This window comes from Sinohyriopsis cumingii, chromosome 13 (assembly GCF_028554795.1).
Source record: "Sinohyriopsis cumingii isolate HCF-2022 chromosome 13, ASM2855479v2, whole genome shotgun sequence".
Lineage (NCBI taxonomy): Eukaryota > Metazoa > Mollusca > Bivalvia > Unionida > Unionidae > Sinohyriopsis > Sinohyriopsis cumingii.
The window spans coordinates 25,278,127-25,305,611 of record NC_142973.1 but is presented as its reverse complement, the minus strand read 5'-3'; the positions used below and the strand labels follow the sequence as shown (position 1 = coordinate 25,305,611).

General features: G+C 33.8%; 1 protein-coding gene across 2 annotated transcripts in view; it reads left to right on the top strand.

Moving 5' to 3' along the window:
- Window positions 1–27,485, top strand: part of LOC149785081 (uncharacterized) — a 303,926-nt gene that overhangs the window by 91,714 nt on the left and 184,727 nt on the right. The window contains exon 1 of one of the 2 annotated variants that reach the window (XM_089978819.1): window positions 24,525–24,601. The exons of the other annotated variant lie outside the window; for it this stretch is intronic. The gene's annotated coding sequence lies outside the window, so the exon portion shown is untranslated. Of the gene's footprint in view, window positions 1–24,524; window positions 24,602–27,485 lie in introns of those variants that run through there. 2 annotated transcript variants of the gene reach the window in all.

Genomic DNA, 27,485 nt, shown 5'->3' with positions numbered 1-27,485 from the left:
GTCTTTTTAATGATCAGTGATATGTTTTGACTTCAATAGTTGCACTCAGTTGTTTAGCAAGACTGTCTGTTGCCTCAATAGTCACTCTGTGTTGTTTAACACATTAACCCCTGATGACGAGTTTACGTGGCATGAGGTAGTAGCCTACTGCCGAGCTCTGTAGTGTCAAGGTCATATATGATACACTAAAGTGGGTGGTATTATAGAAAGGTAGACAGATGTAGCTCTACAGTGATGCCAAATAATCTGGTTTTTCTAGTTGCACTACAAAATACAGATGGAAAAGCCTCATTTTTTGGACCCGATTGTTTTCCACCCTAAATTCACCCGTGGTCAGAATTTAATTTTGTGTTTAGATTTTAGACTTTTTGGTCTCAGATCTAAGACAGACTGGTATGAACTGCAATACAGACAGATGAACCTTTGCAAAAAGTAGGATATGATGGGCATTTGGAATAAAGAGTGGTCTCGATACAAAAATAATATGTCCATTAAGCAAAAAAAAAAAAGAACTTTTACCCTTCTGCTCATGCACGAGCCAAAAAGCCAATGAAAAACTATGTTTCTTACACAACTAGGCATTAGGTTATTGGAAAATCACCTGTAAGTTGATGTATTTGAATGTATTCAGAAATAGCTTTCAAAATGTTTCCTACTCGAATTTCAGGCAGAAACAACAAAAACCTCCAGGGGTTAATGTTTTAACAAGACTGCATGTTGTCTTGATAGTCACACTCTGTTGTTTAGTAAGACTGGCTATTTTCTCGATAGTCACACTGTTTATTAGTAAGACTACCTGTTGTCTCAATAATCACACTGTTTATTAGTAAGACTGCCTGTTGTCTTGATATTCACACTTTTGTTCAGCAAAATTGCCTGTGCACTTATAAATGTACATTATTTGATGACAAGACCATCAAGGTAATGTCTCTGCTGATATCTTGTATTCAAGTGCTCAAAACTGCCCACTGTACTTAATGAAAATCAGTGTCTGTCTATCTGTCTGTTTTTCTATTCATATATTTATCTGTTTTTCAGCTTTCTGTCCATCCCATTATCTATCTGACCATGCAGCCATCCTTGTATATTTCATTCTTGCCTTCTTTTTTGTTTTTATTCTTTTACCTAGCCTCCTTTGATATTTTTTTTTATTTGTGAGAATTCAACAGAGCTGAATGGAGAGACAAATTCAAAGATTTACTTGATGGAAGAGGAAGAATGAATTCCATAGGTGTTCTTTATTGTGTGTGAGGTCTAACATTTTGGGTCATGACTTTAACAGTAACCACATTCTTGTTGTGTTGTGAGCCTGCCTTCTTGTAAGTGCTAATTGTTTGCTGACAAGAGGTAGATAGGGTTTATCAAACATATCAGCCAGAAATCTCTGTCTTCAAATGCTCAGAACTGACCACAACACTTGATGATACCTCTCACAGGTTGTCCAGGGGCACTTAGCTCACTGGTCTGTGTTGGATAGTTTGAGGATAGAGGGATGATCTTATCTTGCCCACTTGAGACTGCTGTTACTGAGCCCAGGCTACTGTTGGCTGCTCAGTGTCAGATTGCCCTGTTTATTTGCCAGATACCACCCCCTTAATCTTCCTATAGCCCTCCTCCATTTTGACTAATTATGCTTTGAACGGCTGCATTGTTTTGGCTTTGATTCAAGGATCTGAAAAAGGTCTGGAAAATCACTTGTGTGGTACCTGAGGACAAAATAGAAATTCAAAATGGCTAGTAAATTTGTTTAATGCAAACATGCTGAAATTATTCCATTAAATATGATATGAAAATGTTTGGAAACTAATGCAGTTTTTATGAAAAATAAAAAAATTCAAGGCAGGAATAAAATATGTGGAAATTTCCATCTTGGGCCGGGTTGTAGGAATCCAGTGTTCAAAACTTCACTTCTTTAGTGGACAGTTACAGTTTTTCTTCCATGATAAGAACAGAGGGCTGGTTTCATAAATTTGTGAGAATGTAGGGAGTGGATTTATTATCAGACAAAAATATCATTAGTAAAATTGTGTGTGTGTGTCTGTGTGTGTTACACATGTAAATGTAACAAAAATAGCCTTTAGAGATGTGTGTTTATGTTTGCAGAATTGGTTTGTCATTGAATAAATAAAAAGTATTGGTTTTATCATTGGATAAATATGGTATAAAAAGCATTGATTTTATCATTGGATAAATATTGTATAAAAAGTATTGGCTTTATCATTGGATAAATATGGTATGAAAAGCATTGATTTTATCATTGGATAAATATTGTATAAAAAGTATTGGTTTTATCATTGGATAAATATGGTATAAAAAGTAGTGGTTTTATCATTGGATAAATATGGTATAAAAAAGGCATTGATTTTATCATCGGATAAATATGGTATAAAAAGTAGTGGTTTTATCATTGGATAAATATGGTATAAAAGTATTGGTTTTATCATTGGATAAATATTGTATAAAAAGTATTGGTTTTATCATTGGATAAATATTGTATAAAAAGTATTGGTTTTATCAATGGATAAATATGGTATAAAAAGCATTGATTTTATCATTGGATAAATATTGTATAAAAAGTATTGGTTTATCATTGGATAAATATGGTATAAAAAGTATTGGTTTTATCATTGGATAAATATTGTATAAAAAGTATTGGTTTTATCAATGGATAAATATGGTATAAAAAGCATTGATTTTATCATTGGATAAATATTGTATAAAAAGTATTGGTTTTATCATTGGATAAATATGGTATAAAAAGTAGTGGTTTTATCATTGGATAAATATGGTATAAAAAAGCATTGATTTTATCATTGGATAAATATTGTATAAAAAGTATTGATTTTATCATTGGATAAATATGGTTTAACAAGTATTGATTCTATCATTGGATAAATATGGTATAAAAAGTATTGGTTTTATCACTGGATAAATATGGTATAAAAAGCATTGATTTTATCATTGGATAAATGTGGCATTAAAAATCAATGGTTTTATCATTGGATAAATATGGTATAAAATGCATCGATTTTATCATTAGATACATATGGTACCTCCTAAGTTTACTTGACCAGATTGCAACTCTTTGAGTAATCATGTAAGTAGGATTATTTTTTGCTTCAGAAAAATGTTGAGTTTCTTTAGCTTTTGATTCAACATTTATAACGATTTTTATTTCACTTTCATTCCTTGTACACATTGACTTTCTCCTGCTCTGCTGCCAGAAAATTTATTGCACATGTCTGATGTTATATTTTGTAGCTCACCTGTATGAAGTTGAGTTATTGTACCAAGCCTGCCATCAGTATTGCTGTCATTGTTAACATTTAGAAAAGCATATCTGCATGTAAAGCCTAGTACATTATAACCATTCTTTCTTCCTGGGTCCAAGGCAGCAGTATGGGGTGGGTTTTAAAGCACTTAATCCTCCCCTGGTTAGGCTATTGGGTAGGGGTGTGGTAACTATACATTACTTGCACAGTCTTGGTGTTAGGATTTGCATTTAGGTTAAATGTTTTAAGCACTGTGTACATAGTTTTATACAAGGAGTCATAAAACTTGGTGATTTAATGTAATTTGATAAGAACACCCTCATTGCAAAAGTAGGTCACTTTGACCCATATTACATGCATCAGTAAGTTTGGTTCAGTTTTGTGTTTTAAGTTTATTTCTCAATCACTGTTCATGCTAGAATCATGAATATTGATTGTATACCCTTTCAACAAATAAAGAACACTGTGCCCTACATTTCACATTTTACTGGCTTTGGTAAAGTTTTGCATTTAGCTCACGGCCACATCACTGTTTTTACAACATCATGTGACACATACTGTCATCATGAAACTTTCTTAGGGGATGCATCTTGAGGATTATTACTCCCTTATCAGAAAAAATAGATCACCCATATTTCTTGCTCTACTGACTATGGTTAAATTTATGTTTTTGAAAATAAATGGCTGAGTACCATACCTGCAAGTCACTGTGCCCTACATTTCACAATTTACAGGTTTAGATTAAATTTGTACTTTTAGTGGTAGCTCATGACTACATAGTTTATTTGCTTGCTATGTACATTCTATTGAATCCAGAATCATGAAACATCCTGAGGGAATGCACCTAGATGAGTACTACTCTGTTTTTTCAGTAGTAAGTCCTTATGGCCCATATTTTATGCATCACTGATTTGGGTTAAAGTTTTATTATTAAATTTTCAGGTACCATTCATGCTAGAATTGTGAAATGGTATTTTATGTAGTATTTAATAACAGAAACTCTGTTTTTTATCAACTCATTATAGTACCTCTAATTTGATACGTATGTATGGATGGATGGATGGAGGGAGGGAGGGAGGGAGGGAGGGATGGTATACTGGCATAATGCTGGCACTGTATTACCAATTAAAAGTTAAATTCTATAAAAAATTTATTTATAAAGGCTGAAACAAAAACTTAAGTTTGAAAAGGAGCCATTTTTTGGTTTTATCATTTTTGTCTGAGTTTATTTTCTGTTTGACTGTGGCTAGCAGAGACCACTAAAAGCTTTATAGATCTGTGTAATCACTGATTTCATTCAAATTTCAGTGAAAAACCCCAGCTGAAAATGATAGCCAAAAAATATGTTTATTTATTTAACAGAATTAATGTCACCTAAATTTAAATTTATCATCTTTTGACACACACACTATAATACAATATGTAAAATATGTATACTGTAATTATTTTATGGTATATGACATACATATTACATTTCAGCTTCAGAGAAGTTAATAGAATCAATATGTTCTATTGTTGAGCCCACAATAATGGGAATGCAAGACATAAGTTGTTGCTTTTCTAGTGTAAGTGGTGGCATCATTAGTCTTTTATGGTTTGGGTTAAAGATTTTTATTGGCTTATATTTCTTAAAACCCTTAATAGGATCTGATCTTACTTGGTATTGGTCATTATAAAGCTGAGACAATTCTTTCTGTGACCTGGTCACTTGCCCTTTTACCTTATGTTCAAGGCCACAGCTATGTAACGTTTGTGTTAAGGTTTTGGTTACTGGTTTTTCATTGCTCAGATTTCCTAAACCCCTTGATGGATTTAATTTGTACATGGGATGAATCATTATGAAACTAGGATGATTTTGCATAAGGGTTTGGTTTAAAAAAATATATTGGCTAATATTTGCTAACCACAAAATGTATTTTGTTCATACTTGGAATGACTTATTATGAAGCCAGGACCTGTCCTTTCACCTTGGGGTCATGGTCAGTCATAAAAAATTGCAATAAGGCTTTGGTTATAAAAAAAACACAATACCAACATGATTTGCTTATATTCTCTAAACAATTTAATGTATTTTATTAATACTTGTGATCCATCATTATGGAGCTGAGATAATTCACTGTACAACGTGCTTTTTGATGTTAGGGTCAAGGTCACACAGATTACAGAAATGTTTTAATCATGGGCTTAACATGCAGCATCAGCCTGCTTGTTTAAGGAAAGATTACGCAGTTTCATTAATCTATACTCGGTGCTTTACTATAGAATTAAGAATTTTAAGGAAATTATTCACTTAATTTGATTAAAAATCCATGTTGCTGCTAAAGTCGATATTATGGAAAATTTAAGGACATCACTTTTAATTCTTTAAATCCAAATATCCTTTAATAATCCATACACATTATTAATAACAGCTGATATGGATGCATGAAAATATTTATATTCTATTGATCGTGTTGTTGAGGTTCATTGTTCAAAAACAATATTTCCAATATAGGATAAAACATGAGCAGGGGTTCTCCATTTGGTGGCATTGATTTTTGGTGTGTTGTAAAGGATACACAAATACCTCATCATCTTTTGGACAAAACACGAACTTAGTTGACCCTTGACAGGTATCATAAGGTCTAGTCTTTTATTCCCATGGACAATTGTCATATTTTCAGCACAATATGCTAATAAAGCAGTCAATAGTTATTGTGTCGGTTTTGATTACAATTCTATTGGCGTAGCAAGCTGGGTTTAATAAAGATAGGGAAAGTAATGATATTTTTGTACGGCTTGAAGTGCATTCTTTTCAGGCATGGGGGAATATTTAAGCATACACGATTGTATAATGACTATAGTGATTTGCATTAATTTTGATTTGTATTCAAGCGTGGAGTTTGAATCAGCTCAAAAAAAGAGGATTTGACTGATTTAACAAATATTGAATCATTTGAATATGAGCATGGAAAGTTACTGAATTTAGGTATTAAGTATGACAAGGCAAATCTCGCGCTTTGTATGGGTATATTTTAAAAATGGGTTTGGCAGGTTTTGTCATGAAACTTGACAACAGTGAAGTGACTGTGTACTTGAAGCATGGAAATATTGATTTGGTTAATAATTTAGCAAAAAAATAATCATTGTATACCTCATAAAACTGGACAAACAGAGCAAAGGACACTTAAATGTTACAGAAATTATGAGTTACAGCTGTGTGTTTTCACAGGTAAGTGTATCATATGTACCTATAAATTGCATTCATATTTATTTATGATTTTTATCACAAAGTCATGTTTATTTCTATTACTTTATGGAAGCAGAGACTGTGAAGATACAGTATTTCAGTGAATTTTTTATTGCCATAGTCACAAAATGTTCTGCATGCTAATTTGTTTGTAGCAGTAAACTCTTACATTTTACTAAGTCAGATTATACTGGAAGATGTAAGGCTATGCAAAAAGCACATTATTATGGAACGTATTTCATCTCAAATAAAATAATCATTGATTAATGTAATATAAGATGTAGGACTAAGTATAAATACAAGAAGTGACAAGAAATAATTTTCATCCATTGTAATGGAATCCATGACCAATTACATGTCTGAGGTTGGTCTTGCTGTAGTCAGATGTCATATAGTCAGGGACTGTGCACCCTGTTTAATGGAATTTGTTTATAATTTCCTAAAATTGTCTAAAAATTAATACCTTTTTAAAATTTGTCAAGTTAGTTATGTCAGTGAAATACATCCCTCCTTAATACTGGGATATGTAATCTAAGGCATTCCTGTTTCAGATGCTTTTGCATAGTTTCAGAATCCAAAATTATTGTTACGGGACTCAGTGTGACTCATCAGTTAGCATGTTGGTCCCATGGGAGTCATAGTGGCCCTTATGTTAGCATACTGGCCACATGGGAGTCATAGTGGCTGATAGGTTAGCATACTGGTCACATGGGTGTCATAGTGGCTGATAGGTTAGCATACTGGCCACATGGGTGTCATAGTGGCTGATAGGTTAGCATACTGGCCACATGGGAGTCATAGTGGCTGATAGGTTAGCATACTGGCCACACGGGAGTCATAGTGGCTGATAGGTTAGCATACTGGCCACATGGGAGTCATAGTGGCTGATAGGTTAGCATACTGGCCACATGGGTGTCATAGTGGCTGATAGGTTAGCATACTGGCCACATGGGAGTCATAGTGGCTGATAGGTTAGCATACTGGCCACATGGGAGTTATAGTGGTTCATAGGTTAGCATGCTGGCCACATGGGAGCCATAGTGACTAATAGCTTAGCATGCTGGTCCCATGGGAGTCAATGTGGCTCAAACATTAGCATACTGGCCACATGAAGTTATAGTGGCTAATAGCTTAGTATGCGGGCCACATGGGAGCCACAGTGGCTCATAGGTTAGCATGCTGGTCCCAAATTCTCAAAACTTTATGGGTATGAAACTCAAACACAAGCCCAAAAATACAGTCATTAGATAGTATATTTGTAACATTTCTGTCATTCATATTTACCAGCATGAAAGAGAGACACAGTAGTCTAGGTTTTCTTTACAGACTGTCAGTTTTGGGACTTGGATTTGAGTTTGCTGATTCTAAGTTTCTGACATTACGGGGCCAGAACTTGCAACAAGAAGGTTGCAGGGTGACATACTACCCTGACCAGGCCAGGCTAGCTGCTATGGTGTTTACTGGGCAAGATACTTCACTCCCTTTACCACAGGGGAATCTCAGTTGGTGTAGCATCAGACTCCAAATCAAATTTACGTTTAAAGCTGAGTTTTCTTTGAGGTACAGAGACATTGGATTAGTTTCTTGTCAGCACTGATCTGTGTAGGAGCACCTGTTGAATATTGTCTTTACCTTGCCTTCTGTTGGGACATTATGACTTGCTGACAGGCCTACTACAGGTATTTGCTAATGGTAAATGATGTGGCCCAGTGTGTGTCAGGTGTTTGATTTACTCAACTACTGTGACCACAATTACCACTCCGGTGGCCTAGTGGTTAGAGCATCCACTTCGGATGCAGCAGGTCATAGGTTTGATCCCCAGCTGAGTCATACCAGAAACTTATAAAAATGGTACTAACAGCTGCCTCGCTTGGCACTCAGCATTAAGAAGTTAGTGTTAGGACTGGTTGGCCTTGTGTCAGGATAATGTGACTGGGTAGGACATGATGCTACATGTCTAAAGCATGATGCCCCAGTGCTAGACATCACTAGAAACTGCCACACTGCAGACATTGTAGCGATATGACTGAAAAATTGTTAAAGCTACATTAAAAATCCAAATCACACACACACTGACCACAAACTATTTTTGGACAATATACATCAATGGTGTATGGAATTTAGCATCTAAAGTAAATGTCAAAGTTAGAAGTGAGTTCAGGTTTTATGGGGTTTTTTAAACTAAAAAATTGAAAATTGGAACCCAAAAATTGTTGGGATTTTTTTCTTCAGAGTAGTGGGGTTTTAGTTTACTGGGAAAATAATACATGTAATAGTATTAAAAAGACAAAACTTGGAACCAAAAAATAATTAAATTTTATGGGGATTTCAGCATACAGGGGCTCCCGTTTTGAGTGTTTTAATTAAGGTTACACAAAAATAGAAAATTTCTCACACATCTGATCCTGTCATTTTATAGCAAGATGCTGTTGATCTCATGATAATATCTGCATTTAATCAGTCAACATTTAGAATCATTTATAACTATAATTTAACTGTATTGCAATGAGATGTAAACCATTATAATAATAATAATAATGAGGACTTTGTATTGCGCCTAATCTTTAGAAGCTCTAAGCACTTTACAACATTAGACAACACCTATAAGATAAAAACCATATAATGATATGATTACAAAAACAAACACCATGAAATTAGAAAACATAAAAAAAACATGCTGAGAATATTTAAGGTAGGAAACATTATTAGGTCTTTAAGTTTGTTCTTGCTAACATTTCATCATTGAAATAAAGTTAGTTACTCAAGCTACAATGGAGAGAGTTATTATTTTTCTTCTTATATATTTAAGTTTAGACTTGGTAATAAATAACTATGATAAATTATGACAAGGACACTGAAACAGTACATGTGCCAAGTCACAGCGTGTCACATAGAAGGCAGGATTTTCAATTTACACAGTTATGTTTTTTTAAACACAAAATTCTCAAGCAATCAAACCAAAATGTGTGCATGCATGTGCATGGTGTGTTCTCCTGAAGTTCTACATTTCTCTCATTTGATGGAATATCCTTATCTTTGGAAAGTTTTTTTATCTTAGTATTTCCCTTCACTGCTTTTGAACAGATATCCTGCAAACTAGGCAAGCAATCAATAGGGAATTATTCGGGAGGTAATGGAACACTAACCCAGAAAGTCATTGAAGAAATCCAGAAATATTGTATTATAAAATAAATTTTTATTTATATTAAATTATAGGTGTTGTCTTTAAAAAATGAAATGAAAAAAGTAAAATTAATTAGACAGATTGAAAAAGAAAATTAAATCACTGGTGCATTGACAGAGTAACAGTCATTAAAGAAGTTATGCAAATAGATGATATGTGGCAATTTTTAAAGACCAGAATGGATTTATTTAGTTGATGCTGTTGTTGTTGTTGTTATAGAGTTTAATGCCATTTTTCAGCACAAGATAGGCTATACATGGCAGCCAGTATAAATGGTGGAAGATGAACCTGGGAAAACCCCAGAAAGAACCACTGACCCACGAGAGGCTACTGGCAAGCTTTCTCACGTACCCACATTTATTTAGGTAGTTTAATGAATAAGATATATATATATATATATATATATATATATATATATATATATATATATATATATATATATATATATATATATATATATATATATATATATATATATATATATATATATATATATACACATGTATATATATATATATATATATATATATATATATATATATATATATATATATATATATATATATATATATATATATATATATATATATATATATACACATGTATATATAACTATTTTGCATTAAATTTGTACATAAAACTGAAGTCAAGTTCAAAACTCCCAAATCAGATGGAATATGCTTGTAGAGTTTGAATTTAATATCCCCATAGAGTAATCAGATGTTAAGAAAATCTGTAATTCTAACTTAATTTTGATCAAAGTTATACAACTTCATAGTTTTCTGACTTAAAAGATTGCACTTGAGCTACAGGATCCAGAATATGGGGCCTGTTCTTTGCCTAAGTGTGCATCCATCTAAGTTGACACTTAGCTGGTATCGGCATCATAAGAAAAATGGTGTTGGTGATCAATACATATTAGTTAACTATTATGATGGATTTGTCAGTGCTGTCCTACACAAGTGGCAAGTTTCAAAAGAACAACAATTGCGACAGTAAGTGCTTACTCCTTACAGGTTTCTTATATCTGTTTGTAATTTTAGTGTATAGATGGACTGAAACATAAAATACAAATATGGGCTGCCATGTACTTAAAGCTTTTTTGAAGGGTTGTAATTTTAGTTTTTCAGTAGAATTATATGCTCAGAAAAAAAATAGCTTTGTAAAATGAAACTCTTTTAGCAAATCGGAATCAAAGAAAACTTTTACAAAATTGGAAAACTAATTTTTGGAAATTAATCTGTATGGTGGGGAATGTGTGTGTGTGTGTGTGTGTGTGTGCATGTGTGAGTGTGTGTGCATCCACCCATCTGTCCATCTGTATGTATGTATGTATGTATATATATATATATATATATATATATATATATATATATATATATATATATATATATATATCCTGAAAATTTATTAAATCTGGCAAATGGCAGTAAAATTAGAATTTCATATATTATTGTAATTTATAAAAATTGTCCAGTGTTAGAAAATTATAGTTCCTAAAATAATCTGATCTGTGGGTTTCATGTATTTTTTAGATACTTTGTGTTCATTTTAAATGTCTTGAGTAAACAATGAGATTACCATCAGAACAAACTAATAATAATAATAATGATAATAATAATAACAACAACAGTAGCAACAACAATAAAAATAATAATGTTGTTGTTTTTATCATTACAGCAAATGCTGCTAATATTCCTACAGTGTTCCCTTGCTATAATGCTGGGGCAGGAACACAGAATATGTTATAAATTAGGGCACCTTATACTGAGGTAACATCAATATTAAAACTACCAGTACATTCATTCCCAAAATGGGATAAATGGCACATCCTGCATTATACAGTACTACCTCGTTATAATGGTGTCAGTTGAAGCTCTAGAATAGTTTTTTAATGATGCATATAATTTTAGTACCACATATTCAGATGTAATAGATGGCCATAATCGCCTTATAACAGGAAACAAGTTATAATGAAGGGTCTTATAATGAGGGAATACAGTATGAGGAACCATGCTATACTGAAGCTATATAGTAAGTGACCACTGTACATGTATGTGTACCACTACTGCAGTTTCACCCGCACTTTACCATCATTACAGCAAATTTGCTCTCTGTGAACTCTCTATACTTATATTTTGAAGGAACAATTACATTAGTCCAAAACCTTTCACCTAGTTTATCCACAGTTTCAAATTGATCTTTGACTGGACTTGATATTATTGCACCCACAATTGTGTAATTATTACCGTTAATGCTTTGAAGAAAGCAACAGTACACTTGTTGAGATTGCCACTTAAAAAATTGTTTGCCCATATTGTGTGTTCTTTTACAAGCAATAAAACAATTGATCTACATAGTAATAAACTCATTATTGTAAGTGCCTAGGAAATGGGTTGTTGAATAATTTCCTGAATTGGCAAACTGCAAGTATCTGAAGAGGTTGCAAGTCAGGCAGTTTATGCTACACTTGGACAAGAACCACTTCAGGTCTCTTGACTGGTATAAGGGTTTAGTCCACTGTGTTGCCAATATTGGCTGCCTCCATGGAAAGATGTGCTTACAGTGAACAAATGCTGTTTGAATTGTGTATCATAGAGGATTAGTTTGTGTTTTGTAAAGAATTAGGTTGTGTATTGTGGGAGGCAAAATATGCCTGCATTTCCTTTATAAGACAGATTTGACATGTGCAGCAGACTTATGTCCTTAACAGAATTATTAACTTGATATCTATATTTGCCATTCTTAAATTATTTGAAAGTTGAAATATATTGTTAAACCCACATTATAGAGAAGTGAGACATAGTGGTCACTTTTCCACCTACAGTGGCATCATCAACAGTTTGTTAAGGTATTGGTTAAAGTTTTTCACACTATGCTTTGATTGTGGACTCAACATGCAGACTCTGGTCTGCCAGTTAGGTGGAGTATATAATGTTTTGATATCTGTCTGTCTGTCCATCTGCACATTCAACTATCTGTTCCTTACTTTGTTTTAGAACAGTAACTCAGCTTCTCTACCATCTGCTGTTTCCAGACTTCGTAAGTAGCTAGCTTTTGGGTTCAGGAAGAAACCTATTGATTTTAGGATAAGAAGGTCAAAGATCAAGGTCATTGGGACTGAAAGAAAGAAAACTGTTTCCACACAATAATTTAATTTGTATACCAGGTGGCTTGACTGATTTTTATAAATTGCTTCCATTTTTTCAGGTAAGAAAGTCACCTATTGATTTTGTTGTATAAATGAACTTTGATCTGACTTTGAATCTTGCAGTTTTTCGACAAACAAGCAATAACACTCAAGCATTGATTTCAGGGTCAAAGGTCTTGACTCGGGTTTAAAAAAAATCTGTTATGACTTTTGAGCATGATAAAACAAATGTGTATTAATGGAGTTTTATCAAATTCAATAAATCTGAAGAATACCTTGTGTGGTGCCAGTTAAATAACTTTTAAAAATTTTTTTAAATATAATTACTCACAGATTAAACCAAACTTGGTATGTAGCTGTTTTTTGATAGTATCTGAGTTCAGTGATCTTCTATTGATAATATCTAGTTCAGTGTGAACTTGAACATTAGAAAATATTTATGTTGCCCAATTTAGTATATTGTAGTGTCTCTAGACTATTTCAGATAATTTGACTCAACAGTTAAATAAGATAAAAGAGAGAAGAAACTGACTTCATGTGAATTGATACAAATTCTTTTTGGGATGTAAAGCCTACAAATTGTTTTGGTCAGTAGATTATTGATCTCTTCAGGGGACTCTTTATTGACTTCTTCATCAAAATGGCTTAGCCAGTTTTTATTAAACTTGGAGGGAATGTTTCATAGTTTGTGCTCTATCAAAATTATGTTTGGTGTCGATTCTAGAACTATATGAACATCTTCAAAAGTTTTTACGACCTACAAGTGGTAGTTTGATCATTCTTATTTTAATAATGTTTGTTTTCTTCAGCATCCACCATTGATTCCTTTGAGATGAGGATGAGTATAAATTATGATGTCTTCTGTCTGTCCATCCATTCTGTTTTATTTCTGCACAATACCTGAAGTTTTCAACAAACTACCATTACCAAGCTGTGCAAGTAGTTTGCATTTTGGGGCAAGAAAAAAGCCTGTAAATTTTAGCTCAAAAGATCCAAAGGTCAAGGTCACTGGGACTGAAAGAAGAAAAACCGTTTCCACACAATAACTTTATTTGTATGCCAAAGACACGTAGCACAATGTCCCATCCAGTCACATTATCCTGACACCAAGCCAACCAGTCCTAACACTAACCTCTTAATGCTGAGTGCCAAGCGCAGCAGCTGTTAATACCATTTTTATTAGTTTTTGGTATGACTCAGCTGGGGTGCAAACCCTCGACCTCCCACATCCAAAGCAGATACTCTAACCACTAGACCACCTGAGCAGTACCAGGTACCTTCTCTAAACTTTGTAAATGCCTTTTGTTTGAGGTTGAATACATACTTCAAACTGTCTATAGCTGACTTTGACCAAATTTGTGGATGGTTTGTGTATGACATAAGAAAGGCATATTCATTTTAGGGTCAAAAGATCAAAGGTTATGTTCTCATTGGTTAAAAGAAGGATGAACAATTTCCAAAAAACTACCAAATGATATTAATAAACTTTGTAAATGGCTTGCATTTGAGACAAGACACCTATTGATTTATGGTCAGAAAGTCAAAAGTCAAGGTCAAAGAGACACAAGAATAGAAAAGTCTCCATTGAATAACATAAATCCTATGCCACAAATCATGACCAAACTTTGTTTACCACTTTCATTTGAAACAAGAAAAGCACCTATTGATTTGGAGGTCAAAGTCATTACGGCTGAAAGAAAAGAAATAATGATTTCTGAATATGGGATTTTCACCAGAAAACTTCATATTGTGCCTGGTTGGTCCTGAATGCTATTACTTCCACTCTATGGATGAATATAGTGACATGTGGTTTTCACCAAAATACTTATGAAATCTAGTCAGTCCTAAATGCAGATGGTGTCAGTATTATGTCCAGTGTGGCCACCATGCCATAACAGTCATTTTAACATTTTGTTATTGCTCCAGAATATCAGAGATGGTTCAACACTCAGCAGTTAAACAAAAGGTTTGGTCTTATCTTGTATTATGATAAATGATCTTTCCAGCCAGTAGTGTTTCATTTCTTGTTTGAGTCTGTTAGTCAAGCAACTTTAACTGCTTTCCCCCATCTCTCTGTCTCTCTGTCTCTCTCTCTCATACACACACACACACACACACACACACACACATGAACACAGCATACATACATTCAACTAAGAATGATCTCTTTGTAGACGTAATATTGAAAGATGTCATTGCCTGTGCTTTGTGCATGTAACTTTACTGATGTCCCAGTTCAGTCTGACCAAAGTAATTTGTATATTGTCCAGCACATGCCCCATTTATATTAGATGTGATTCTCTGACAGCTGGGAAGCTTGCAGACCCATTTTTTCATGTTGTCCATGCCCAGTACATGTTAGATATGATTTTGTAACAGATAGGGCGCTTGCAGGGTTTTCATTTTATTTGCATAAAATATGTGCAAGAAGATGAATTAATCTGTTTGAATCTGAAACTACACTGGCTGCCATTTTCTTAGTATTCTATTCAGTTGTTTGGTTGTATGACTTTATTTTGAGCACTAAAAAATAGTCCATTGAACAGTTTAGTCATAATTTTTAAAAGCTGATTATGGTCACTTGATGACAATTTGACTTATAAATTTACCCGTTATTTGAAATTTTTTTATATTTAATTGCAGTTATTAAATTTTATATGTTGGGCTTATATAAAGGTATATGTTACACAAATAGTTTGTTGTGTTTAGCTAAGTGTCATGAATGATAAATCAAACTGCAGATAAAATAACCGACCACTCCAGTGGCCTAAGTGGTTAGAGCATCCATTTTGAATACGGAAGGTCATGGGTTTGAACCCTGACCAGGTCATACCAAAGACTTATAAAAATGGTTCTTGCTGCTGTCTCACTACGCGCTCAGCATTAAGAGGTTAGTATATGGGCTGGTCAGCCTGGTGTCAGGATAATATGACTGGGTGGGTTATGATGTTATGTGTCTGCGGCATGATGCCCTAGTGCTAGACATCACTATAAAGTGCCACACTGCATACATTGTAGTGATATGACTGAAAAATTGTTACAAGCTACATTAAAAATCCAAATCACACACTCACACACCCTACAGATAAAATTACCTAATACAAATGGTTCTAGCAGGATTTGAGCTTCCACCTTTCTTGCAAGAATCTGGTACTCCAAACACTGAGTCAGCAAAGGATTTGTAAAACTACCATTGCCTGTCCATGACATTAGGTATTATTACAACTTCAAAATCAATGCAGGGGGCAATATGCCATTTCACAAGAAAAGATATCTTTTATAATTTCTCTCATTGTTTACCACTATATCTGAGCCTGATTTATGAAGGACTTTTTGAAAGAGATCAAGAAAAAGCCAAAATCCAATTAACTCCTATTAGAGCAAAATCTACAGACCTTGATCTTGTCAGTACTGTACACAGATTTGTTTTTTTCTCCATGTGTTGGATCATATCATAAATCATTGAATAATAGTACCATTCTGATACTCATTGTACTGTAATGTCAGAAAGCAAAAATAAGGCATTTGGATAGATATTATTTTTTTAGTCATATTTTCTGACTTGACAGTTAAAGGAGAAAACCTTTTTTTTTCACCCACTTTCATATACACTTTAATTTTATCCAAAATAAGTGGGCAGGAAAATTGGTTTAAAGTTGGTCAGAATAGTGAGTTTTGATAAAGAAAGCCAGGAAAATTTGTATATGTTTTGAGATTTTGCTGTATTAAAATCTGTCTGATAGCAATACACTCTTAAGTTTTCTTTCTCATTATTGTAATGTTTTAGTATTAGAACAGAAATTGACGTATTTAGAGTTTATGACAAAATAAACTGCAGATTCCTAATGTATATGTGATATATATATTTTTTAATCTTCTGTGTATACTTAAAGAACCTTCTTGTTTTACAAATATGTGTATTCATCTTGTGTTGGTCTAATATTTACAAATAAACAGAGACAGTGTATGAATACCTTCAATGTGTCTACTGGAATTAAACATTTTCATTATATAGCTTTTACTCATTTAGGAGACACTGTGCATTCTGCAACCAGAACATGCAGTGCTGTCATAAACGGTGAAGAATTTGTTAAACTGTTTGGAATTTGACATAGACTATCAGCTGCAGTTTGCACGACATGTGAAAAATCTTTTTAGGGAAGCTTCAAGGCAACTATCTGTCTTGAAACGTATTGGTCAGAAGTTAATGAGACTCAACAAACTGGCAATCTTTAATACATTTATCTTTTCCAGCTTTAATTTCTGTTCATTAACCTGACATTTCTGCAGTGACATGAACACTTCTAAACTTGAAAAAATACAAGAGATTCCAGAGATTTGTCTATGATGATTACACAAGCAGTTACCATAAACTCTGAAGGTACACAGACTTCAAGCTATGGCTCTAGAGGCTTTTAAACTTCTGAATAAACATGCTCCAAATTGTCAGATAATTTGATATTTGTTAAACAAAATAAATACGATTTTAGATATCTAAATATTTTAAATTGTCCCAAAAATTAAAACTGCAACAATATGGCAAAAAGTCTTTCAGATAAGCATCTGCCATTCTATGGAGAGAGCAGCCTTATCACTTTGGAGACCGATGAAATTTTAATTCATTTAGCTTTTCGTTTTAATCTGGAATGGTAAAGACTGTAAATGTAATATTGCAAATAACAACCACCTTACCCACATCTCCCCTGCCATGATGACGACAACTAATATATGTGTTACTGCTTTTTTTCTGTCCTTGTATTATCTACTTTCAAGTACCTAACTCCTTTCATTTTAAGTAAGACATAATCCGAATCTTCTTAATTCCTAAATGGCTGCTTCTGCATTTTATTTCAATTTTGATTGTTACCTATAACTTTTAGTAACACAGCATTTTTTTTCATCCTTTATATTATCAGAACTTGTGGTTTTTTATTTGCCTAAATATTTTATTCACTTGTAATTACTGTCTTTTAAAATGCTTTGCTTGGTTATGTTTTAAGTTATATGCTGTGTGTTTTGTCCACTTGTATCTATGTAATATGCATGTTTGTATATCTTGCAGTTTCTGCTTTGTTTAATGGCTGTTTTTGTTTTTTTATGTCATGTTTTTTGTTGCTGTTTTGTTGTTTAAAGCCATTTTTGCACATGATAGCTATACATGGCAGTCAGTATAACTGGTGGAGGAAGAACCCAGAGGAAAACACTGGTAAGAACCTCTGACCCATGGAAACCTACTGGCAAGCTTTCTCATATAACCACAATGGCTGAGCCCAAGATTCAAACCTGCATAGCCAGAGGTGAGATGGCAGTGATCAGTAAAGGCAAGCACTTTAGACCACTCGGCCACCCAGGGCTCCTGTTTGGTTGGTAAAAAGCTCCTTAGAGCTTATGATGAAGTATTGTTTTAAATCATGCTGACTTTAAATAAACATTTTTTTCTTATTGATCAGATTTTGGATTTCTTGGTATACACAAAATGCAGATTTGAAGACATGACAAAGAATGATTCATCTGTGAAAACAGTTTGATGCCTTTCACATAACTTAAATGCTAACAAAAATACCTTTTTATGGAGAAATAAAATGACTGAATTGCTTTAGCTTTGTTAAACAGATTTTTATTTTAAATTTGGAAACATTTTTAGATGATTCCTGACACTGTCCACTATTGATAGGTGTCTGAATTCAAAGTTTTGGTTTTTTTTTGGATAAAAGAAAGGTCTTAATTGAATCTTGTACAGACATGTACTGGCTTACATCTGGGTATTGTCTGTATGTGATGAGATATGTAAGACAGGAACCTACTGATATTTCTGTACATAGTTGCAAAGGTGTGCCAAAATTATTCAAAGTGAATTACCTTTGTGTTTGATCCCTGTCACAAAACAATGCTGTATCATGACTTTGTGAAGTTTATAGTCTCAGCGCTGCACAGAGATGTAAATATTTATAGCCATCTCACTTGGGGTATGTATGTGTTAGTAAAAACAGGACACTACAGAGGGTAGTATATTTGTAGATTTGTTGTTATTTGGATCACCTGATAAAGTGCCCATCACGATGTTATGGAAACACATGTTGCAAGGTATTGTCATTTAATCGACTCAGGAGGACATATGAGGTCATGACTTTTTCTTTCATCAGTTTTGATCCGAATGTTTATCTCCTGCTGTTTCATGAAAAACTGGGGTCAGTACATGTATTCAAATCCATCATTTTCATTCACACTCTTTAACATTAAAGCCATTTTATATAGGGGAAGCAACTTGGTAGATACCCTGAATCAGGTCATTTTTTCAAATGTGCTTCATTTGCTTTTGAAGTTTATTTTAGAATTCATTTTATTCTGAATGGAATGCACCATTCACATTTGTATTTCAGCTAGTTTGTTGTGAGTTTTCGTTATGGTCTTGGAAATGGATTCTGATTTCACATGTATCATTTCCATTGTTTCCTTTCATCACTGTTTGCTTGAAACAAAATGGGAACAGATTGACTGAAGTTAGTGTTTCTGTTTTTTATCAAGCATTAAAGGAAAGAACTGTTGCCATTGTATCCTGCCTTATTAAAAGTGTGCTTTAATAAAATAAAAAATTCATAAAATGCAAAAGACAGCACTGACAATAAATACAAATATATCTGCAATTGCAATGACCACTCCGGTGGCCTAGTCATTAGAACATCTGTCTCAGATACAGGAGGTCATGGATTCGAACCCTGGCTGAGTTATACCAAAGACTTATAAAAATAGTGCTAACAGCTGCCTCGCTAAGAGGTTAGTGTTAGGACTGGTCGGCCTGGTGTCAGGATAATGTGACTGGGTGGGACATCATGCTACATGTCTGCAGCATGATGCCCCAGTGCTAGACATCACTATAAAGTGCCAAGCTGCATACATTGTATTGATATGACTGAATTTTTTTAAAAACTACATTAAAAATCCAAATCACACACACACACACATGCAGTTGCAATAAATAGAAAAAAAATATAGTTGTGGAGCATTCATCAGTAAATATTTGTATTTTGTTCAAGTAAGGATTGTCTGGTGATGATGTAATTGCATGAGTGGTAGTTGTTTAAATTTGCCTTGACACAGACAATTACTTGTATTGTAAGAGGTGAACAGGTGCCAGTGTAAAGAATCAGATCATGGATTAAAATGTGAAAGGGCTTTTGAGGATCAAAGATTAGTGTCACTATTTTCAAGTCTGTTATTGAAATGCTTTTGTGTTTTTGTGTATTATTATTTGCAGTTGTTTTGCATTCTGCATTTAAAATTGGCACTATACATTTTCGTCAAAATGTAAAAATCATATTGCTATTGTTTGCATTCGATCTGCATTTCATTTACATTCATTCTGCATTCTATTTGGTTTCATTCTTCTTTCACTCTTTATTATGTTTCTCTTTCACTGCTAAACTAAACAGTGTCTTGGTCTACATATTTATACAGCATCATTTGAAGGTGTGTCACTTACCACATTGTGGTCCTATCTTCAGGGTCAAGGTCACTAGTAAATGTTATAACTTTTCTGACACTTTCCATTTCACTCTATAACTTTAAAGTTGCTGGACATAAGGATACTGATGCAAATTATTTGAAGGTGTATTGTGTACTCTTGTGCAAATATTAATGGAAGATGCATACCACATTTGGGCCATGCTCATGTGACATTATTGTAAGTTTTCCATCACACCTTTCTTGCCTCTTTGTAATAGTATTTTGTGTGACCTCACCTCATGATAATTTTATTTTTCAGTTAATATTATGGATAGAGAGTTTTATCTTTTTACAAATCAGGGCAAGAGTACTTTTTTTAGAAGCTGTTTTTTTAAAAATCAGGACCTTCTCCAACAAAATGAAAAGGTAACTCTTTTAACATGGGCATAATGATGAACCGTACCACAGAAATTAACATTTTTTTCATTCTAAAAAGTTATTTGTTTGATTGACCTAAGTTATGGTTTATAGCTAATATCAACCCATTGTGCGATTTTACATTAAACATACCCTATCATACTATACTGGACTATGAATAGTTTTGTTCTGTGGTATACTGTGGTATATTGTGGTATACTGTGGTAAATTGTGGTATACTGTGGTATACTGTGGTATATTGTGGTATACTGTGGTATATTGTGGTATACTGTTGTATATTGTGGTATACTGTGGTATATTGTGGTATACTGTGGTATACTGTGGTATTTCTGAACATTTTGTGATATGTACTACAGTATACTGCAGTTATATTAGGAACCAAACATTTTAATTTTCTGGATCATGGGCCAGATTTTTTTTTAAATTTCTGGCTGACAAAAAATAGCAGGAAAAAATATCTTGCTCTGATTTATAGTAAAATATCACTATATTATGTCCATTATTTTATTTTTATTGTTTGAAATAATTATCCTGAGATAAAACAGAATAAAATATCTCAGCTCAAATGAAAATAGCAGCACACCCATCTGAAAATTAAATGGTCTTTTCCTTAAAGTAGATAAATTTGTTATGTGTATGTTATTTATTGTATAAGTTGTAATAAAAAAATGTATCTAAAGTGGGATGGCTGACACACTGTAAAAGACACTGATGCCAACATTAGAGACCTTGTTGATAAAATTGGGAAGTGTTGATCCTGAAGCCTACAATTCACTAACTACACTATTGATTTAATAGGCAGGGAAATTTCAGTGGGATGCTAACACCCAGGCAAGATATTTATCAGAGAGGTCAAGTAAACATAAAACACATTGACTTAACAAACATGAAATATTTTGTGGACTAGACAAATTAAGTAAAACTTAGAAAACAATCTTTGGATCATTTTCAGTCCTCTGTATTTAGATGTATGCTAGTAAATAGCTTTAAATAAAGATTTTTTTATTCATTTTTAATCTGAAATTTGTGTAGAGTTTAATTTGGCCCAAATCTCTTTCACAAAATCTCTTTCAGCAACCATTTTGGTACATGAGACACATGTGAAACCTGTGATTAAATGTTGATAAAAATAATTTTATTCATAATATTTGAAAATAAGTTGTGACAAATACAAATACTTTTATCAAAATAAAATTTGCTGGACACATTTTGTCATGAAAGTTAAAAATATGCCTGTAATATCCATAAATTCGTAACAAGATTACTTGGTACAGTGTAAAAGTAACATGTTATGTACCACTGGAAACAAATCCCAAGGTAAATCCACACACTGGTAATACCACTAACCTTGATTTATAACATACCCCTAGATCCTTATATGGGTTATTATATGCTCACTTGTATGGCTCCTCTAAGCAGCCTTGTATCAAGGGACACTTTTACTTTTCGGAAACTTTTTGTTCACAATGTCTACTGTTCCCATTTGCAACCATATTAAGCCATTAGGTCCATGCATATGAGCTAAGTAGGGCACAACGACTGTTGGTCATTATTTTGAAGGAAAATAACATGATCATTGAGGATGGCAATATAAAGAGTGAAACAATGAAGACTTAAAAGCATGGAGCAGACTTTGCATGGGCAAGGTTTTTGTTGATGGCGGATCATGTTATGTCAGTTTAATTCAGTTTTGTATAACCCCCACCCCCCATCCTGGTGTATGTCCATTCATCTATTCAACCTTCATCTGACAGACAATCTGGTGAATGCAACTAGGCCAGCAGTTTTTGATGGATTGCCATGTAACTTGACAAATACCAGTACTAATAGTATCACATGTAGATGCAAACATTGACAAAATCACTTTGCTTCTGCAATGTTTGAAAGAGTTAGTGCCCTTTTTGACTTGCAACTGAATGCAGTGTATAACACATACTTGTGAATGCAGCTAGTTTCCAAGTGATTGATGGATCACTGTGAATCTTGGTACATTGTGTAGTCATCATTAGATGTGTATGTCAACAAATCACTGTGCTCCTTTGATTTTTATTAGAATTGTAGCCCTTTCTTACCTTCAGACAGCTTTAGTGTATAACAGAATCTTAAAGAGCAACTTGTCTCACAGATTTTGGTGAATCACCTTGAAAATTTGTAAAATGTTATGATCATCATCTGAAAATGTGCTCATCGACAAATCAGTGATCCTGTAATATTTGTTTGAGTTATTGCCCTTCTTTGACTTGGAGCTGGATGTAGTGTTGAATAGAATCTAGTGAATGCAGCTAGATTCAGTTTTTGGTGGATCATCTTGAAACTATGCATATTATGTCCATCACGATGTGCATTTCAACAGAGTAATGATTTCATGCATTTTTCTGTCAATCCCACTTTAGTAGGAAGTGAGCATCACTTTTCTATCTATCCCACTTTAGTAGGAAGCAGTCAGTTTTCTGTCAGTCCCACTTTAGTAGGAAGTGAGCAGTCAGTTTTCTGTCAATCCCACTTTAGTAGGAAGTGAGCATCACTTTTCTATCTATCCCACTTTAGTAGGAAGCAGTCAGTTTTCTGTCAATCCCACTTTAGTTGGAAGTGAGCAGTTACTTTTCTGTCAATCTCACTTATGTAGAATGTGAGCAGTCACTTTTCTCTCTATCCAACTTTAGTAGGAAGTAGTCAGTCTTATGTCAAGCCCACTTTGATTCAAAGTGAGCAGTCATTTTTCTGTTAAGTCCACTTTGGTTGGAAGCAAGCAGTCATTTTTCTGTCAACCCCACTTTGGTTTGAAGTGAGCAGTCATTTTTCTGTCAAACCCACTTTAGTTAGAAGTGAGTAGTCATTTTTCTGTCAAGTCACATTAGTTGGAAGTGAGCAGTCATTTTTCTGTCAAGTCACATTAGTTGGAAGTGAGCAGTCATTTTTCTGTCAAGTCACATTAGTTGGAAGTGAGCAGTCATTTTTCAGAAGGTGGCTGAAGCATCAGTATCTTTTTTGTTAACATTTTGGCTAAAGGTTCTGTTTGCATATATGTTCTAAACCTAATAATATATTTACATCATAAAAGGCATGAATCATTATAAAGTTAAGACAGTTCATTATATGACATGCTCACTTGTCCCTCTTACCTTGGTGTCAAGGTCACAATCATAGTAAATTGGTTTTAAGGTTTTTGTTAAAGTTTTTTTATTTGCTTATATTTCCTAAATCCCATAATGGATTTTTTTTATTGCCTGAGATACATCATAGATATTGACCACATTTTGTGGATGGCTTACACCTGGGATAAGGAATGAACTTTTTGGATCTTTGCCCACAAAGTTAAATGTCAGGATCATGGATTCATAAAGAAGAAGAGTGATTATGTGTAAATAAATTTAGTTATCTACATGAAGGAGTATTAAACATAGGACAGGAGAATAAACTGCTGTTCACAGGACTCTTGTTCCATTATTCTGATGTGGTTTTGGAATGTACCAATTTTTTTCATTTTTAGCTGAGGACTAGGTTTTGTTTTTCACAGATGATTGGAGATAGACGCTTGATGGGTAATGGAGTTTAAACCTTACATTGTGCAAGATGAGCTATGAAAATGCAATAGTACACTTTGCTTTGTGTCCTCCTGCAGCTTTGTATTCTATATAAAGGAATAATAGTGCATAAAATAAACTTGATGGAAGTTATTCAGATTTAAAATACTCCACCTTAATGGATTGAAATTCATCATAACAATAATAATAGCTTGTCTAATTTTCCACCATAAGCCACTAGGAAGCTAGAAAGAAATAAAGCTTTACAGTTAGTTGCCATATTTCAAATACAGTTTTAATTAAACTTCCTTTGCATGGATAAGGAGCAACTCATCTTGATCAACAACATTGAAGATTACGGTAAGTCTAAGTGGACATTCAAAGCTTTTTTATATTGCTTATACTGTACAACAGTTCTGTCAAAAGCTTTATCGAGGATTAATCTTAAAACTACCAAACATTTTGTGTGATAAATGTTACTTCCTACTGGAAGATCATACTCAAAACAACAAGAAAGCAGCTTTTTCAGTGGCTAGAATACTCTGGAGTTCAGTAAAATGTATGACAGAAGGATCAGGTGTCTGCATGATGTGGCCCTTGATGTGCAGCAAATTGGAGAACCTGAAGAAAACATCAACTTGGATGGAAGGGTATATACTTTGATTCACATGGTGAGAATTGGGAATCAAAACCAAGACTGTAATGGTACAAAATAAATACTTCTCTGGATGCTGAGCTTGCTCCTATGTAACGTGTGCTCATAGTTTATATCAAAAGTAGATTTTGTTTAGTCTGTATGTATTGTGAAGTCCCGATGGGTCAGTTACAGTTAGCAAGTTAGGCTCAAATTTACTGGGTTGTAGAGCTGGGTATTGCCACCATGTTGGTTTTCAGCATGCATTGTGATAAATGTTTTTGATAAGATGTGCATCAAGATAATATACATAAAAAGCTTAAAATATACAGCTGAGTCCATGTTTGCAAAGTATTGTCTATTGCATACATTCAAAGACTAAACTCTACATTTGAGTCCATGTTTGCAAAGTATTGTCTATTGCATACATGTAAAGACTAAAATATACAATTGAGTCCATGTTAGCAAAGTATTGTCTATTGCATACATTCAAAGACTAAAATATACATTTGAGTCCATGTTTGCAAAGTATTGTCTATTGCATACATTCAAAGACCAAAATATACAATTGAGTCCATGTTTGCAAAGTATTATTTATTACAGAAATCTTTTGAATGGAAGGCTGAATTACTGGAACAAATCAAAATGTAAATTTGTTTGCTTCTTTCAGCCTTTCTTTTATAGGTTCACTGAACATTGTTAAGACACAAAAATTATTATAAAAAAACTTTTAGGAGAGTATCAAAGTAACAGATGTAGTGGATAAGCAAACAAAAGGCAAACAACAATCCAACAGAAACAGCTTGTTACTAGAATGCATCAAAACACATATGATATTATTTGAAGAAAACAGAAATAAATTGGATCATTAACTGCCACTATCTTGTGATAGACTAAAATTCATTGTGAAGTGGAATTTAAAAAGATAGTTATGTAGATAAAATGCATGTAGATACTTTATGAAGAGATGCAGTTTTTATACATGGTTTTTAAGTGGCTTGTTTACTTCATTCAAAGAGACGGGCAGTTTTTATATCTGGTTTGAGTGGCTTGTCGTTAACTTCATTCAAAGAAACCAGCATTTCTTATATATGGTTTAAGTGGCATGCTGTTTACTTCATTCAAAGAGTCAGAAAGATGACAAGAAAATATTCTTTTTTCAGCCAGTTTGTATAATTTTGTTATATTTATTCTACTGATGTCCTGGATTTCTATTTTGACTTTGTATCATGATACACTATTTCCAGAGGAAATAAAAGAATTCATTGATGAATTTATGATATGAAACAATTTTTGCTGGATTGCAGGTTTGTATCCTGCCCAGACAAATGTAGTGTGTGTCTGTGCTAAGCACATAATGGTTTGTATCTTGCCCAAACCAACATGGCGTGTCTCTGTGCAAAGCACTGAAGGTTTGTATCCTGCCCATACCATTGTAGTGTGTCTCTGTGCAAAGCACTGAAGGCTTGTATCCTGCCCATACCATTGTAGTGTGTCTGTGTGCAAGGCACTGAAGGTTTGTGTCCTGCCCAGACCAATATAGTGTGTCTCTGCAAGGCACTGAAGGTTTGTATCCTGCCCAGACCAACAAAGTGTGTCTGTGCAAAGCACTGAAGGTTTGTGTCCTGCCCAGACCAATATAGTGTGTCTCTATGCAGAGCACTGAAGGTTTGTATCTTGCCCAGACCAACAAAGTGTGTCTCTCTGCAAAGATCTGAAGGTTTATATCCTGCCCAGACCAACAAAGTGTGTCTCTGTGTAAAGCACTGAAGGTTTGTATCCTGCCCAGACCAACAAAGTGTGTCTTTCTGCAAGACATTGAAGGTTTGTATCCTGCCCAGACCAATGTAGTGTGTCTTTCTGCAAGGCACTGAAGGTTTATATTCTGCCCAGATGAAGGTAGTGTGTCTCTGTGCAAAGTATGAAATAGTTTGTGCCATGCCCAGACCAACATAGTGTGTCTCAGTGCAAAGTTCAAAATGGTCTTTCATGTATTGATTTGCTGTTCACATTCAGCCAGTCTCTTTGCAGCTAAGTGTGCAGTAGATTTAATATTGCATCCTTCTTCATGTATTTTCCACCTTTCCAAATGTAATTATTGTTTAAGCAGTCAAGCTTATCCAAATGGATAAACAGAATATGATTCAGATGATGTGATACATCTCTATTATCAAGTGACTAGGTGTGGCTGAGGTGTACATCAATATAATCAGCCATAGAGTTTGAATGAGAGAAAAAAGTGCTTGTAAAGAAAAGAAATGGAGATAAGCAAAAGTTTAAAGTACAATTGTAAAATCTCAAGGGCCATTGTTTCCATCAAGTGGGAACACCCACATTTCTGACGTTGGGTTTTGTATTTCTGCAATGTCATGTATAAATGAAACAAGGCACTTGATCTCTGTTTACTTAGGAATGGGATGACATCAACAAACAATGGGTTTGTTCTGGTAATGTCTACCAGGATAGTCATTGTTTGCCAAAAATATCCCCATTTCTAATGCTTCATGTCAACATGACAGACTTTGGAGACTTGTCTCACCAAACAAGGTATACCATAAAATAAGGTGATTGAATGTTAAAAGAACATTTTTAAGTTTCATAATTTACTGA